The following is a 16,194-nucleotide window of genomic DNA, read 5'->3' as shown; positions in this document are numbered from 1 at the left end:
GATAAAGGATATTTGTTTCATTTGTAGTGATTTTTTTTTTCTGTTACTAGCAAGAGATTCACTCATTCAGAGCAAGAACAAACTAGCACCCCAACTACTGTGGCTGAAAGAACCTAAAAAGAGAAATAGTGACTACCTCAAAATCACGATAACAAATAAGAGTCAATTTGCTAAGTTTCTGATCCCTGGTTGTTTTCAACGTAAAGTGTTCTTTTTTTTAAAGACCAAAGTAGTGTTAAGAGCAGCATATTTATTTCTATAATGAAAGAGAAGGGGGCACCTGTCAGTTAAGTGTCCGACTCTTGATTTTGGCTCAGGTCATGATCTCAAAGTTGTGAGATCAAGCCCTGTGTTGAGCTCTGTGCTAGGTATGGAGCCCACTTGGGATTCTCTCTCTCCCTCTCTCTCTGCCCCTCCCCCACTGCACATGTGCTCTAATAAAAAAATTAAAAAGAAAAAAAGAAAGAGAAGAGGCTATTTCAGAATGAATTCCATGTAGTGTGCCAGGTATGACTGTGTGAAACTTTTCCTTCAGTTGCATGTGCACACGTGTGTATGTGTCCTAGACTGCAATACAGAAGTCACTGATTTAAAGAATGGTCCATTTGTCCGATCTTAGAACTACAGTTACCCAGGATGTAACCAACAAGCTACAGAGCACCACCACCAACCCCTTGTAACAGAAGAGCAATATGAGGAATTGGACAAAGATCAGGGTGATCCCTGGTCTCAGCAGCTATTGTGACACCATGTTGCCTAGTCACTAACTCAATATTCATGGCACGAAGAGGCCAAAACCTACATTTTTATAACAAAGAGTCAGATCACTCTAAGGCACACTGACTTATAAACAGATACAATTAGTGTCTCTTATTGTAGTCCTCCATTCTAAGAAGCTATTGATTACAAATGCACCAAAGATTTATTGTATTTCATCAGTTCAGAGATGGTTGCTTTCACATTTAAACATCTCTAAAATCAGGGTGCCTGAGTGACTCCGTTGGTTAAGCATCTGTCTTCGGCTCAGATCACGATCCCAGGATCCTGGGGCGGACCCCCACATTAGGCTCCCTGCTCTGCAGGGAGTTTGCTTCTGCCTCTCCCTCAGCACTTCCCCCTCAACCTGTGCCCCCCCCCAATAAATAAAATCTTTTACAAATAAACAAACAAAAAACAGAACATGTCTTTACTGAAAGATTCTTAAAATCATTACCAGTCATTTTCCCCCCACATTTTGACATCTAAGAAATCAGGATAAATGGCATCTTAGAGTCAATGAAAACTTTTTTTTTTTAAGATTTCTTTATCTTAGAGAGTGAGTGCGTGCACGCAGAGGAGGGGCAAAGGAAGAGGGGGAGAACCCTCAAGCAGACTCCCCACTGAGCATGGAGCCCAACATGGGGCTCAATCCCAGGACCCTGAGATCATGACCTGAGCTGAAACCAAGAGCCAGAAGCCTTTGAAGTTTTTCTGGGAGAATAAAAAAGAAACATCATGCCCTATATACCTGCATTTTGAGATAAAGTCCTATTTCAATTACAGTCCTGAAGGAGTTGCAATTTCTTGTTGGCCAGAACCGCCACCTTACTAAACATAAAAATGTGAGAACCACCTAACTGAGCTAGGATGCCATGCCTACTTAGTCCTACAGTACCCATCACAACTCTTAATCATAATGAGCTATAAATGCTTGTTAACATCTCTGTACATATATTAGGAGTAACTTACACAAAATATACACTCTCCCATTTCTCATCAAAATCATCCTGATTTTATTTCTCTTTAACCTCCTTTTATCTTGTTCCTTTCCTTTTCCTTATGATGCACTAAAGAAGCACTCATACTAATACAGCATTAAAGGTTAAAGATCTTAATCCCTAAACTAAATCAAAATTATTTATCAAAATACTTAAGCACACTGAGTGCTAATTATAGAGAATTACTCCTAAAGAATGTCTTTTACATAATAATAAAGAAGAGGAAAGAGGAAGAGCTGTCTTCTCCTGGTTCCTCAATCTACCGCTGAAAAGAAGCTTAATGTTCTGGTAAAAAAAATAAAATAAGATCTTCTGCAGAATTTCTTCTCAATTCACAGTGAAGAAAAGAAAGGTAAGCAGAGAGTTCTGATCATTCTACAGAATATTTTCCAGGTGCCTACAAATCTATTGCAAGTTCAGTTCTTACACATTCTATTTCTCCTGATCATTATTACCAGGTGACTTTTTTACGTAGAGTTTAATCATGAACACTGGGCAGAAAGTAACAGTTGCCACTGTGGCACAGACTGCTAGCAGTCTGCCACTTCTTCCTTTCTTCTTCAGTAATAGAATTTTCATTTAAGTATATGGTCCCCAGTAAACACAGACTACATTTCCTCAATTCCTTTGCAGCTGGATGTGACCACTGTGATTAATGGGAGAGGAAATGATGGATGCAACCTTCAGGACTAGCCTTAAAAGCAAGGCGAATAGTCTCCCTGTTCCAGCCTGTAGGCTGGAATGCAGACGCGATGATGAGAGCTGAAGCAGTCATACTGAACCACAAGACACAAATTACACGTTAAGGATGAGTAATACAATAGGACGGGCCAGCCCTGGACTGCCTCCAGGAATTTTACACAAGAAAGAAAAACTTCTCTTTCATTAAGTCCTTAGTATTTTGGATTTCTCTGTTACAGCAGCAGAACTGATATCCTAATTACGGTATTTCATTGACTGTAAGAAGCCAATGATTTTTAAATACACCCTAAATTTAGAAGTGTTAAATGTGGGAGAAACATGTCTTAGAATCACTGAAATTCTAGAAGTATCTGGATTTATCAAGTAACTTTACAGTAAAGCTGACCACTTCTGAGACTGTCTCAAAAACATCTAAGATAAATGCTCCTTCTAAATTTTAATTGTGGTTGAAATCAAATTGATTGTCATCCCTAACCATGAAGCTCCTTATCTTCAATCAGTATCTGGTATTCTCTTTTAAGACTTATAACCCATACTAACAAGCAAATACAAAATCAACAGGCCACTTATAAGCTTGAAACATCTAGTGGAGGAAGAGCCACTGTTTCTTAAAATTTTCATTAAGATTCCCTAGGGAAGAAGAAAGAAGAAACTGAGAATGAAAAGTTCCCATGATCAGAGCTATGAAGATGACTGCCTCATGTGCTAAATCACAACTATCACAAGCCGTGAAGGACAAGGTTGGAGCTGGTCTAAAACATTCCAAAAAAGAGCTTTCATTAATAACTGTATTTAAAAAGAATAATTTAAATCTGATTCACACTGAATTCCCTTTTTTATATATTATAAACATATTTGGAAATTCCACCAAAATTAGCTGCCTTTGGCAGCCCATTCACAAATAGCAGTCTTAGAAAACTGGTTCTTTCTGTGGAAACCTTAAATGCAGTACCCCTCTCTGATACCAGCAAGAGCAAGAAAATGTTAATGATATCATTCTTGGGGTGCCTGGGTGGCTCAGTCGGTTAAGTGCCCAACTCTTCATTTTGGCTCAGGTCATGATCTCATGGATTGTGAGATCCAGCCCCGCGATGGGATCCATGCTCCACTGGGAGTCTACATGAAGATTCTCTCCTTCTGCCCCTTCTGCCACTCACTCTCTCTCTCTCTCTCTCTCTCTCAAATAAACAAATCTTAAAAAAAAAAAAAGAGAGAGAGAGAGAGAAGAGAGATCATTCTGGCCACCAGGAAACTTTCAACTGTAAAGTAAAACATATGGATACAACACAATTTGTACTAGAAGAAATCCACAATATTAAGTTTAGGAACACAGGTAACACTATTTCAAATGGGCTCATAAATCCCTCAGCATTCTTTTTTTTTTTTTTTTTTTTTAAGTAGGTTCCACTCCCAGCATACCCAGGGCTTGAACTCACGACCCTGAGATCAAGATCCAAGCCTAGATCAAGAGTCAGACACATAACCAAGTCACCCAGGTGCCTCCTCCCTCTGCATACTTAAGCACGAATTCATTAAAACTAAATGACAAACTTTCTGAGGGCAATCTTTAAGATTTTCCAATGGAAGGTAATAGATTCGAGTAACAGAGATGTGCTCTGCATATAGTTTGGCTAGGTCACTGAACAAACATTATCACTTTGAGAACTTTAGAAGTCTGTATCTTTTCCTGTCCCAGCAGAAGAAACAGCCCTCAAGGCAACTGGGCCATTCTTTGTGTGTCCTGCCTAAAAAGTTGCAAAGAATACCACTAATACATAAACTTCATTTATAAATAATAGTAATTTTCTTAACTCTGAAGTCAGGAAAACTCTACGCTTTAATCTCTGCTCAGCACTTACTAATGACCTGGGCAAGGTTCTTAACTCTTTTTGCCTAAATGTTCTCATTTGTAAAACAGAACTAATTATGTCAACACTGTGAACAGTTGTTATAAAGATTAAATAATATAAAAGGACCTCATGGCTCACAGCACATACTCAATATACATAAATTCATCTACCAAGTGTGCTAGTTAAATCGATCCTACTTCACACCTATTTTCATCCAGTGAGTCAAAACTTACACTGGCAGATTTATTGCCTAATCAAAACTTTTCACACTTTGCACATAATAGGTATACCAAAAACATAAGATGAACTGAATATATTTGCTATTTAAGCTAATGACACACACACAAAAAAAAAAATTAAATGAAACTAGAAATCCACCCAAATATTTCTTCACCTGAAGACTTCTGTATTATTTCTTTTTGTATTTCCTATATCTTATTTCTGTATTTTACAGAGTAGTTCCTAAATATAAGTTACCTAACAGGTGTTAACAAAGTAATTTAGTATGAGAATAGAATCAATCACTATTGTTAAATGGTGAATTAAATGTTTTTTAGTATACAAATCATCACTGCCTACATGTTTGAATTTAGCCTGTAAATCAGCAATTCCAAAATTATCAAACCACCAGAATTACCTGGAATGGGTCTGTTAACAATTCAGATTCCCAGACCCTCACCCCAAATCTAATAAATCAGGACTCAACACTCCCTACATAATCCTAATGCACAATGAAGTTTGAGAACTACTATCTTATATGATAGCAAGACAAGGACTACACAAGAATCTAAGCTAAGATAAACATTACTGGCATTTTATTAGATCATCTAGAAGTGAATTTCTTAAGGTACAATCAAAATTACCAACATGAATTAGCTGTATCAACCAGGCATTTTACATATTTAAAATGAAAAACTCATGTTAGATATTGAGAGAGCATGAACCAAGATACTTCGAAGGTGCTTCAATAACTGGTTTAACCTAAAAGTGTTCTCAAATAATAATAATAGGAGCAAATACTTATATAGCACTTACTATGTGGTATATACTGTTCTAAACATACTTCACATTTTTATACATTTCATCCTCCCAACAACCCTACGAAGTATGTAATATATTATCCCCATTTTGCAGGTAAGAAAAGTGAGGCTCAATAAAGTTAAGTAGGCCAAGATTACTCCGCCAGTTAATGGCAGAACTGGAATTTAAACCCGAGTGGTATGACTGCGAAGCCCCTGCTCTTAAACACTATACTAGTCACCACCTCTCCTCTCACGACCTCTCCTGAGAAGTGACAGTAATTAAAAACAAACACGATCACTGCAAATGGAATGGCAAGTCTATACCTATGACAGTTGCCAGCTCTTGCAAGAGGAAGGGAGAGGAGGAAGCAAAAAAACAGGAGCTAAATTCACTTCCTGTTTCTTCACCCTGCAGACAACGACTAGATTTTATTGGGAGAAGGGAAGAATTAGTAAGAGAGACCTTGCTCTTCCCCTTTCTATATTCCCATAAATCTTCCATTTCTTAGGCTTCCTATGCTCAGCAATCTGTCAGAAACTGGTTTTGGGTCCCCTGTTAAAAGCACCAGTTCAAGAGTCAGACTGGGTCTACCACTCTAGCTATGTGACCTTAGGCAATTTACTTAACTTCTCTGTGGTGGTTTTCCCTTCTTTATAGAATATATTAATACACGTAAAGAATTTAGAAGAGGGGCGCCTGGGTGGCTCAGTCGTTAAGCGTCTGCCTTCGGCTCAGGGCGTGATCCCAGGGTCCTGGGATCGAGCCCCACATCAGGCTCCTCCACTGGGAGCCTGCTTCTTCCTCTCCCACTCCCCCTGCTTGTGTTCCCTCTCTCGCTGGCTGTCTCTGTCAAATAAATAATCTTAAAAAAAAAAAAAAAAGAATTTAGAAGAGTGTCTGGCATACAGTAAATGCTTACTAAATGTTAGCTATTACTCTTGAATGAGTAAAGGCACTTTTAAGTCAATATAAATTTTAAAACAGCAACAATTCCAACCCACTTAGAAAAGAGCACGTAAATTTTTTTATTTCCAAAATAATTATAGTACTCATTGTTCTTACTACAAATTAGTCAAATTTAGCTGTAACTACAAAGGTGGTCAAGTTGCAATTCAATCAAGACTATTCTACAAAGCATTTGACATGTACTAAAAAGTCAGCAGATGAGCCACAGATGGGGAGGGAGCAGGCAACCAGGGAAAAGACTTTGGCTTTGCAATACATACAACACCAGCTTCAGCAACATGGAAATAACTAGGCCAGACACGTCTGTATCCTATATTAGCTTCCTTTCTAAAAAGTCAAATCGCTATAGCAGCAAAGAGGCTATGTAGTACCAATTACCGTTTTGCCATCCAGAGCAGCTAGAAAAGTTATTTTACATCAATAACTAAACACTCTCCCTCTTTAATACTGAAGTTCAATCGTACCAGCACTTAGAACTGGGGCTGGGCAACTTTAAGCATAAAAAGTGATTCTGCCAATCATAAGCAAAGTAAGTTGTGAAATAAGGTGTATCTTCCACATTCCTTCCCAGTATCCACTGTTCCACCACACAGCAACACTAAAACCCCTATCTCCTAGGTTCTTAAATGCTTTAGAGGTCCAATTCCCTGTTAGGCATCTCAGAACTATAGCCCCCTTCAGTTTTCTGGAGTCCTTGAGCTCTAAATTTAAAGAAGCCATGGAACCCTCTCTGTAGTATCCACCAGACAATCCAGTCCCTAGGGAAAAGATCTATATGGGGGAAAAGGAGGCTCCTAGCTACAGGTGTCCCATGCCCAGTGGTTCATTCTAGGCACAAAGCACGAAAAGTGCATGAAAAGATTTGAAGATTAAGTTTTGCTAATAACGAGCATCTTTTGCAAAAAATGTATATTCTCAATCAGATTATAAAACTATGTCCAATATTAACAGTAAACAAAGTGAATGAAAAGCAAGTTAAAAAAAGGGGAAAAGACAGATAGGTAGATAGATAAGAAAAGCAAGTAAAATTTCTGGTAATTTCACTGTGGTAAAAATAAGTTTACTCTTTGCCTGGGTTCCTGGTACAGAGCTCTAAAACCCTTGGAATTTCCTAGGTGACAGAAGTGTTTTTGTCTTTCATAATGACCCTTCCACCACAGAAGAGTTTATCCTAATGTAATTTAGGGCCACATTAGGCTGGGGCCCCCAGACAGCTTTGGGAAGGGACTGCTCACCAGAAAGACCAAGTGATTAACGGGCTGGAACTTTACCAACCTCAGGAAGGGGCGCTGGGAAGCCCACTGGAGATTGAGCTCTATGAAAACTCTTCTTGAACAAAGAGATCTGGAGCAAGTTGGTGAACACAAGTTGGTGAACACAAGCCTTGGAGGAGTGTGCCATGCCGAGGAAGGACACAGAAGCTCTGTGCCTACCCCCACCCCACGGCTTGTCCAATACATCTCTTCCATTTGACTACTGAGTTGTATCCTTAACTAAGTAAATGTATTTTCTTGAGTTCTGTAAGTCATTCTAGTGAACTGTCAAACCTGAGGGGGGTCAGGGGAACAGGTTAGGCAGAAAGGTGGACAGCCTGAGGAGCCCATTCACAACTGGGGCCTGAAATGGAAGCAGTCTTGTGGGATAAGCTCTTCAACTGTGGGGTCTGTACTCTAGGGTCAGTGTCAGAATTGAACTGACAGAAGTGGTATCAGAAAAAAAGACACTATTTTCACAGTAACGTGAAATACACCAAAAATAATAATGTTTTTGTTCTAAATATGTTTCTCCCTGAAGTAACTCATTTTCATACCTAGGATACAGGAAAGAGGCGGCACTACACAAGCAACAGTGACCCTGAATTTCACAAGCCTTCCTTACCTAGTGAATGGTGCGGCTGCAGGATTAGATAGAACGAATAAAATCAGCACCAGCTGTCTGTCCTCAATCAAACCCAGTCACTGCAGAGAGTACTTTATATAACTTTCTGCTGTAAGTTATAGCAGCACATGCGAAGCGTAGTTTTTAAAACATCTGCCCATGTGATCGTTAAGTAACCCAAAACAAAGTACTCAAACTACAGGGCGCCTGGGTGGCTCAGACGGTTAAGTGTCTGCCTTCAGCTCACGTCATGATCCCAGGATCCTGGTATCAAGCCCCTCAGCGGGCTCCCTACTCGGGAGTCTGCTTCTCCCTCTCCCTCTGCCTGCTGCTCCCCCTCCATGTGTACTCTCTGGCTATCTATCTCTCCCTGTCAGATAAACAAATAAAATCTTTAAAAAAAAAACAAACTACTCAAACTACAGAGATGTACCCCATGCATTCATATGTATGCACGTGTTCTAACACATCGTCTTGTTTGGTTCTCCTATTATAATTACCTCCATCATAATTACCTTTCTCCCCCCAGAACAAACAATACACTGTAAGAGGAATGTTTTTAAACCTTGAAATAAATGTTAAGCTTCAAACAAAGTTTGAGAGGTCAATTTATATGAGTTCACCCAATACTACATAAAAGAACCAAAATAAATATCAAGAATTTTTTTTTAGAATTGAAATACCCTTTCATGAACTAACTTAACCCCATCATTTTGCAGATATTCTTGCCTAAAAGCAAAGGACTTAGCCCAAAGCCAGACTGTTAACACCCATGTACCCTGATATTCTTTTCCAACTCTTCAGACTTCAAGCAAATAAAGAACCAACCACATAAAGACCATTCTTTCAGAATTTTCTAATTTGTTTTCAGAGTCCTCAGTGAACAGCAAATAATCTTAGAAAACTCTGGCATTCATTCAAAAAGCCAAAGCAATACAGCTACTGCTCAAAGTTATTTGCCCTAATAAAAATCCAAAAGAAGCTTAATATGATCAGCAGTTTGCCTCGGTTTTCAGTAACTGTACCCGTTCCAATTTGAAAAATAAAATTAGAATTCTGTAAAGTATCTTTCAATTACTAAAGAAGTAGACAACCCTGTGTTGGTAAAGACAGTCCCCCACAGGTCCCTTATGCTCCTATACATGTGGCTGGGTATGCGAAGAAATGCAAGGTCCTGACCACCCCAACCCAGGTCGCGCTGTAGGGTCATGTTTGTAGCAAACGACCTTGAAGAATACAGTAATGTCTCCCTCCAGGACAAAGAGCAGGCTTACTTCCTGCTTACTATTAAACAGTGGGTGCCCCAAGCTCAACTTAAGCTCCTCAGCTGTGACACAAACCCACTACATCTCCCCATGGAAGTCTTAGGGGCAAAGAGAAGTAATACAGACACTGATGTGCTGCTGGCTGCGCCTTTAGTAATTAAACTCTTTTTCTCTGATCCAGGAGTCTCATGTCTTCAGCCAGCATCCATAAAACAATACCAGGCTAACATATTAGCTTGTAAGAAAGTAAAATAAAATCCCAGACCTATTTACTTGATTGAGCTTCGTGAGACATCATCATTTTGCTGTGAATTTAAGTTTTGTATGTAAATAATATAGCTTAGTTTTTTACACTAATTACTAGATACACAGTCTTAAATATTTTATTCATTACTCAAATTTTTTTCTTTATAGAAAATCCTCCTGAAGTAATCTTAAAGGTTTCTTTTCCACCTTCTCCTCCACACTCACAAGCCAACTAGCACATTTCTAGAAATTGGTTGTTTTTTTAGTTTGTTTATGGTTCCATCTTCTAGGTGTCTATTCCAACAGGAAGAAATAAGTGAAGGCCAGAACCCTATCATCAAGAAAGGGGATAAGCAAGGTGGTTCCTCATAGTGAGCATATAAAAATGAGGGAAATTATGTATTATTAATTTGTTTTGCTTTAAAGTAGTAAGGCTAGGGGTGCCTGGGTGGCTCATTTGGTTAAGTGACTGCGTTCAGCTCGGGTTATGATCCTGGAGTCCTGGGATGGAGTCCCACATCAGGCTCCCTATTCAGCAGGGAGTCTGCTTCTCCCTCTGACCCTCCCCCCCCCATGCACGTGTGCTCTCTCTCTCTCAAATAAATAAAAGCTTTTTAAAAAATTAAAAAGTAGTAAGGCTAATAAAATGTTTAACTTTTTTAAAAAATACCTTATTTTGTTCTCTTCTATCCTTGAAAAGCTGTGAATAACAATATTTTCCCCAAAAATTCTACTTACCCTTAGAATTAAGTCATTACAGAAATTTAAAGGACAGGGTCTTCACAGTACATGTCCAAAAGCCCTGCTGCTTTTCTCTTGTTTTCTGACACAAGACTGATGCATACATGCAAAATTGGTAGATATTTTACCAAAAAACTGTCAAAAAAAATCAGAGAAGTAGACCCAGGCAGAATATAAGTGATAACAGCAATACTACAGCTTTTCACTGCTGTAAGATAGTGTGGCTTCTCCCCCAAAATGCACTTTTCAGATGCTGCATAAAACAAAAGTACCTTTGGGTTTTTGACAAATACACAGCACCTCGAGTTCTTTGTGTATAGATCTTTCCCACAGAATGGTTGCAAAACTCCTAGTATCTCCAGCTGCCAATTAAACGCATTAATATAGGGACACCGGGGTGGCTCAATCAGTTAAGCATCCAACTCTTAATTTCGGCTCAGGTTGTGATCTCAGGATCATCAGACTGAGCCCTGCACTGGGCTCCACACTGAGCGTGGAACCTGTTTGGGATTCTCGCTTTCCCTTTCCCTCTGCTCCACCCCCAACCCCCCTCCCCCACTTCCCCATAGATGCACACTCAAAAAAAAAAAAAGCATTAATAAATTCAGAGTGTCAGATGGCAAATATTAACTGCTCATTAAAGGAATTATTCAAACTTCTCCATTTTCTACCACTTGTGAAAGAAACTGATACATGTCAAATCACAAACTACCTAAGAGAGAAGCGTTCTATGCGTCCCCAGATTGACAAAAATGAAGGGTTCTATGGGTCCTCAGGATGACAAAAATGAAGCCACAGTCAGCAAAAAAATGCTGAGAGCAGCACTCATAAAGTGAAAGATAACGAGTCTACATGATAAAAGATGATTTCCGCAGTGCTAGAAGTTTGTGTCAGCTTCATGAAAATGACTTCATTCCAAAATGTCTGATCCAATAAGAACAAGACCTGATTTTTACTATAATGTTGAGTCTTCCTTCCTCAAATTGGTGAAAACAAGGGATACTAGCCAGAGTCATCATTTTATATTTTACTTGTGACCAAAAAAAAAAATAACGTTTAAAAATCCAATTAGTAAGCATTTAAGATACATAATTTTTAAATTTAACATTTCCAAAAAATTCAGTAAAACTGAAGAGTATGTAATAATGTATAAGCGTTCTATTTAATTAGAAGAGAATGAAATTATAGTAAGATTTTCTCTCAAAACATTCGAGACTTATAAATTTGGGAGGGGAGGAAGGAGACATCCAAAATTTATTCTCCAACAAGACAGACAGCATCAGCAGGTAAAACTACAGGAGTTACTCCACAGATCATACATTCACAAGGCATTATTTGCTTAACAGTGATAAAGCCTCTGAGTGTGTCCTCTGTAACAAGAACCTCTTCACTATGTAAGTAGGTACTAGTAGTATTGTGTTCAAGTTACAATTCCAGGAGGAAAGGCACAACTTAACAAAAAAATTTTTTTTGGATCCTAAGGTCATGTGCAATAACAGAGACAAACTTTTGATAACAGTCTTGATCTACTTTTCCACGTAGAAGGGGACTTCTCCACTTAAGCACCTAATATGTGCCATCATTGTCCATATCCCCCATGCCTGGAACAAAGTTCATGTCCTCTTGGGGCAACAAGCCTAAGTGGAGTATCCAGACAATAACCAATAACACCACACCACAACCACCACCCCCAAACATGCACACTCTTCCTTTGTAACATTACTGACACCCTCATATGCAATTTTCGCATTCTGGTCTCTCAATTAAGGGCAATATTACTCTATTCTCTTAAGAAAGGGCAAGGAGATATTAAACACATTCAAAGTTCCCTCAATTTCATGCAAAAGAACAGATAACTATGGGTGCCTGACTGGCTCAGTCAGTAGAGCATGAAACTCTTGGTCTCACGATTGTGAGTTCGAGCCCCACACTGGGTGTAGAGATTACTTAAAAACAAAATCTTTAAAAAAAAAAAAAAGAAAGAAAAGAGAGAGAGATTAACTAAAGATAAGGACATCTTGCCTATCCCAAATCTCAAATGTGAATTTGCCATAGCTCTGAGGTCTGGAAAGAGAGAAAGAAACGGGAAAAAAGAGGACCAAAATTGTTCAACTAGCTTCTATGCATCTTATTCTGCCCATCTAATCAATGGCCGATTGCCTGGTACTATTTAAATTATCCAATATGGTTTGTACTTATTTCAAAGTCTAAGCCTTTTTTCACATCCTCTCTCTAAACCCTGGATGTCTGGCCTTACAACTCTTCCTACTTCTATCCTAGCTTTCCACCCCCGATTCCTACTTTATCTGAGACACCTTCCCTAACTATCACAGCTACCAAAAACTGCCCCAATTCTCTGAACCCCCACGGCAAGGCCCTTCTCAGTCCTGAGATCTCATTTCATAGTCCTCTCCGCTTCACTTCCTGTGCTCTAACTACACAGGCTTCTTTCTATCCCTCCAATACGCCCAGTCCTTCCTGCAGATCTTTATACTCACCAGTACTGTTGCCCCTGCTCTTAAAGCTGCTGACTTCTTCGGATCTCAGCTCAAATCAACCTCTTCTCAGAAAAGCCTCCCTTGAGCACTCTATCCTCAGTAATATCCAGCTTCCTCCCTCTTACTTCTCTCATATTACCCTGTTTATTTCCTTTATACTATGGTCATAATCTATAATTATCTTGTTTGTTATACTGCAGTAAAGGAGACATAAAAAATAAGGAAATCTCTAAAAAGGTAGGGACTCTGCTGTGCTGCCAGAAAACAGTTCAATACTGAACACACAACAGGCACTCAATGAACAAATGAATCACACAACTCAGTACTTGATCATGCTGGTTTTATTCACATGTCTTTATTCTAATAGCTTTCAAGCTCTCTGAAACACTAGGCTTGCACTTCCCAAGAGACCTAATGCAGTACTGACCTTTTATATTAAGGGGAAATTTGTTTTAATTAAATTTAAAAAAACTTAAAAAAAATCTTGCTGACTAAATAACATGAAAAAAGTATGGGATTTCTAACAACAAACAAATATGGGTTCAAATCTCAGCTCACCGCATGCTACTTCACTGCTACACCTTAAGTTTCTCATCTACGCAACAACATCTAACTTACAGAACTGCCATAAAGAGAAACGATGTATATAAAGCAACTAATAGATCACTTGGCACAGAATAAACACGTAATATGGCATTCTCATCCCCAACTAAAACTTGCAAAACACCAAAATGGCCCTAATATAAAGATCAGAACTACAACTGTTAAACGAAAGCATCAAAACACTGTATAAGTAAGAGGAAACTCAGAAAAATCCTCAGTTCTACTTGACAGGCTTATTTGCTAAATTAATCCTTTCTAAAATCCCCACACTCTGATCTTGAAGAACAGTTTAAACTAAATGTCATGTTTGTAGTCAGAGGATTCGGAATGTTACAGAAAGGGTTGTAATCCGCCTCTATTTTAAGAAGAGCTAAATTAACATAACTTAATTCCACAACAAGCATTGTCGGGTCTCTAATATGCTCAAGGAAGACAATCCAAGAGTAGTAGTCAAGCACAGAGGCTTTCAAGTCAAGCAGCCCTAAACTCATATCCCCCTTCTTGTGCAACTTTGGGCAAGCTAGTCTACCCCTTTAAGACCTTGTTTCTCCAGAGGCGCCTGGGTGGCTCAGTAGATTGAATGTCTGCCTTCAGCCCAGGTCATGACTTCAGGTTCTAGGATCCAGCCCCATGTCGGGCTCTCTGCTCTGCAGGGAGTCTGCTTTTCGCTCTCTCCCTCACCCCTCTCATGCTCTCTCTAATAAATAAACAAAATCAAATTTTTTAAAACAAGACTTTGTTTCTCAATCCATAAAACAGAAATAGTATTAACATCATAGGCTGTAAGAATTAACTGAGTTACTCTTCTGTACAGCACTTAACACTCAAAATATGAGCCCTTTTTTATCATAAAACAACCCCAATAAGCGATCAATTTAGAATATGATTATCTAGACAATCCTGTTTGGGGGTTGTGTTTATACTCCATCAAAGTGCTAAGTGAGGGGCGCCTGGGTGGCACAGCGGTTGAGCGTCTGCCTTCGGCTCAGGGCGTGATCCCGGCGTTGTGGGATCGAGCCCCACATCAGGCTCCTCTGCTATGAGCCTGCTTCTTCCTCTCCCACTCCCCCTGCTTGTTTCCTCTCTCGCTGGCTGTCTCTATCCTGTCGAATAAATAAATAAAATCTTTAAAAAAAACAAAAAAGTGCTAAGTGAAAGCCAATCATGTACTCTTCATAACTCAATCTGGTTTTAGATACACAAGGCATATTTTTGCTTTCAAAACAACAGAAAAATAAGAAACAAGGCTGGGCCCAAGGTTTTGGCCCAGATATCAAAATTAAACATGTACATTCTCTGACCCAGCAACTACATTTCTCCAAGTACGCAAAGAGGTAAGCATAAGGATATTTACCACAGCCTTGCTTACAGGAACCAAAACAGGAGACTACCTACATGTGAACTAACAGGGGACTGGTAAGTTATAACACAAAGGAATATTACCCAACTATTAAAAAGAATGAACCATAGTGCCTGTTACAGACAAAACTGTGCCCCCCCCCCCAAATTTTTATATTGAAGTCCTAACCCCTGGTATCTCAGAATATGACTGACAGTATTTGGAGATAGAGCCTTTAATGAAGTAATTAAGGTAAAATGAGGTCATACCAGTGGGCCCTAACCCAACATGGCTGGTGTCCCTATAAGGAAATTAGTACACAGACAAAGAGGGAAGACCCAGATGAAGACACTAAAAGTCAGCTACCTATAAGCCAAGGGAGAGAAGCCCTCAGAAGAAACTAGACCTGTCAACACTTTGATCTTGGGCTTCTAACCTCCAGGACTGTCAGGAAATACATTTCTACTATTTAAATCATCCAGTCTTTGTCATGGCAGCCCTAGCAAGCTAATACAGTGCCAATATGGAAGACCTGCAAAATGTATTAAGTATTTAAAATGCAGGGGCACCTGGGTGGCTCAGTCATTAAGCAACTGCCTTAGGCTCAGGTCATGATCCCAGGGCCCTGGGATCAAGCCCTGCATCAGGCTCCTGGATCAGTGAGGAGCCTGCTTCTCCCTCTCCCTCTGCCTGCTGCTCCCCCTACTTGTGCTCCCTGTCAAATAAAAAAATAAAATCTTAAAAAAAAAAGTTTTTAAAATGCAAAGTACATGGGGCACCTGGGTGACTCAGTCAGTTGAGCATCTGACTCTTGATTTTGGCTCAGGCTCACAGTAGCAAGCTCCCCGCTGGGCTCCACACTCATGGGGAGTCCGCTTGAGATTCTCTCTCTCCCTCTCCATCTGCCCCTCTTAAACCATCTGTATCCCCCTTTAAAAAATAATTCCACTTTAGACAATTTATCCAAAATGAATAAAATACTTTATGAAGAAACAATGGGGGGGGCGCCTGGGTGGTGCAGTCGTTAAGCGTCTGCCTTCAGCTCAGGGCGTGATCCCAGCGTTCTGGGATTGAGCCCCACATCAGGCTTCTCTGCTAGGAGCCTGCTTCTTCCTCTCCCACTCCCCCTGTTTGTGTTCCCTCTCTCGCTGGCTGTCTCTCTCTCTGTCAAATAAATAAATAAAATGTTTTAAGAAAGAAAGAAAGAAAGAAAGAAAGAAAGAAAGAAAGAAAGAAAGAATGGAATGCTGTAACATTAAAATAGTTAATGCAAGAGAAAAGTCACTAACAATATACCACAGGATGAAAAGCTATACACATTAAAAA

General features: G+C 39.4%; 1 protein-coding gene across 1 annotated transcript in view; it reads right to left on the bottom strand.

Moving 5' to 3' along the window:
• CDC42 (cell division cycle 42) overlaps positions 1–16,194 on the bottom strand; it is a 45,964-nt gene that overhangs the window by 17,747 nt on the left and 12,023 nt on the right. The window lies entirely within an intron of this gene.

This window comes from Ursus maritimus, unplaced genomic scaffold (genome assembly GCF_017311325.1).
Source record: "Ursus maritimus isolate PB19 unplaced genomic scaffold, ASM1731132v1 scaffold_32, whole genome shotgun sequence".
Classification (NCBI taxonomy): Eukaryota; Metazoa; Chordata; class Mammalia; order Carnivora; family Ursidae; genus Ursus; species Ursus maritimus.
The sequence above is the reverse complement of the archived record's forward strand: the minus strand, read 5'-3'. Positions and strand labels throughout refer to the sequence as shown.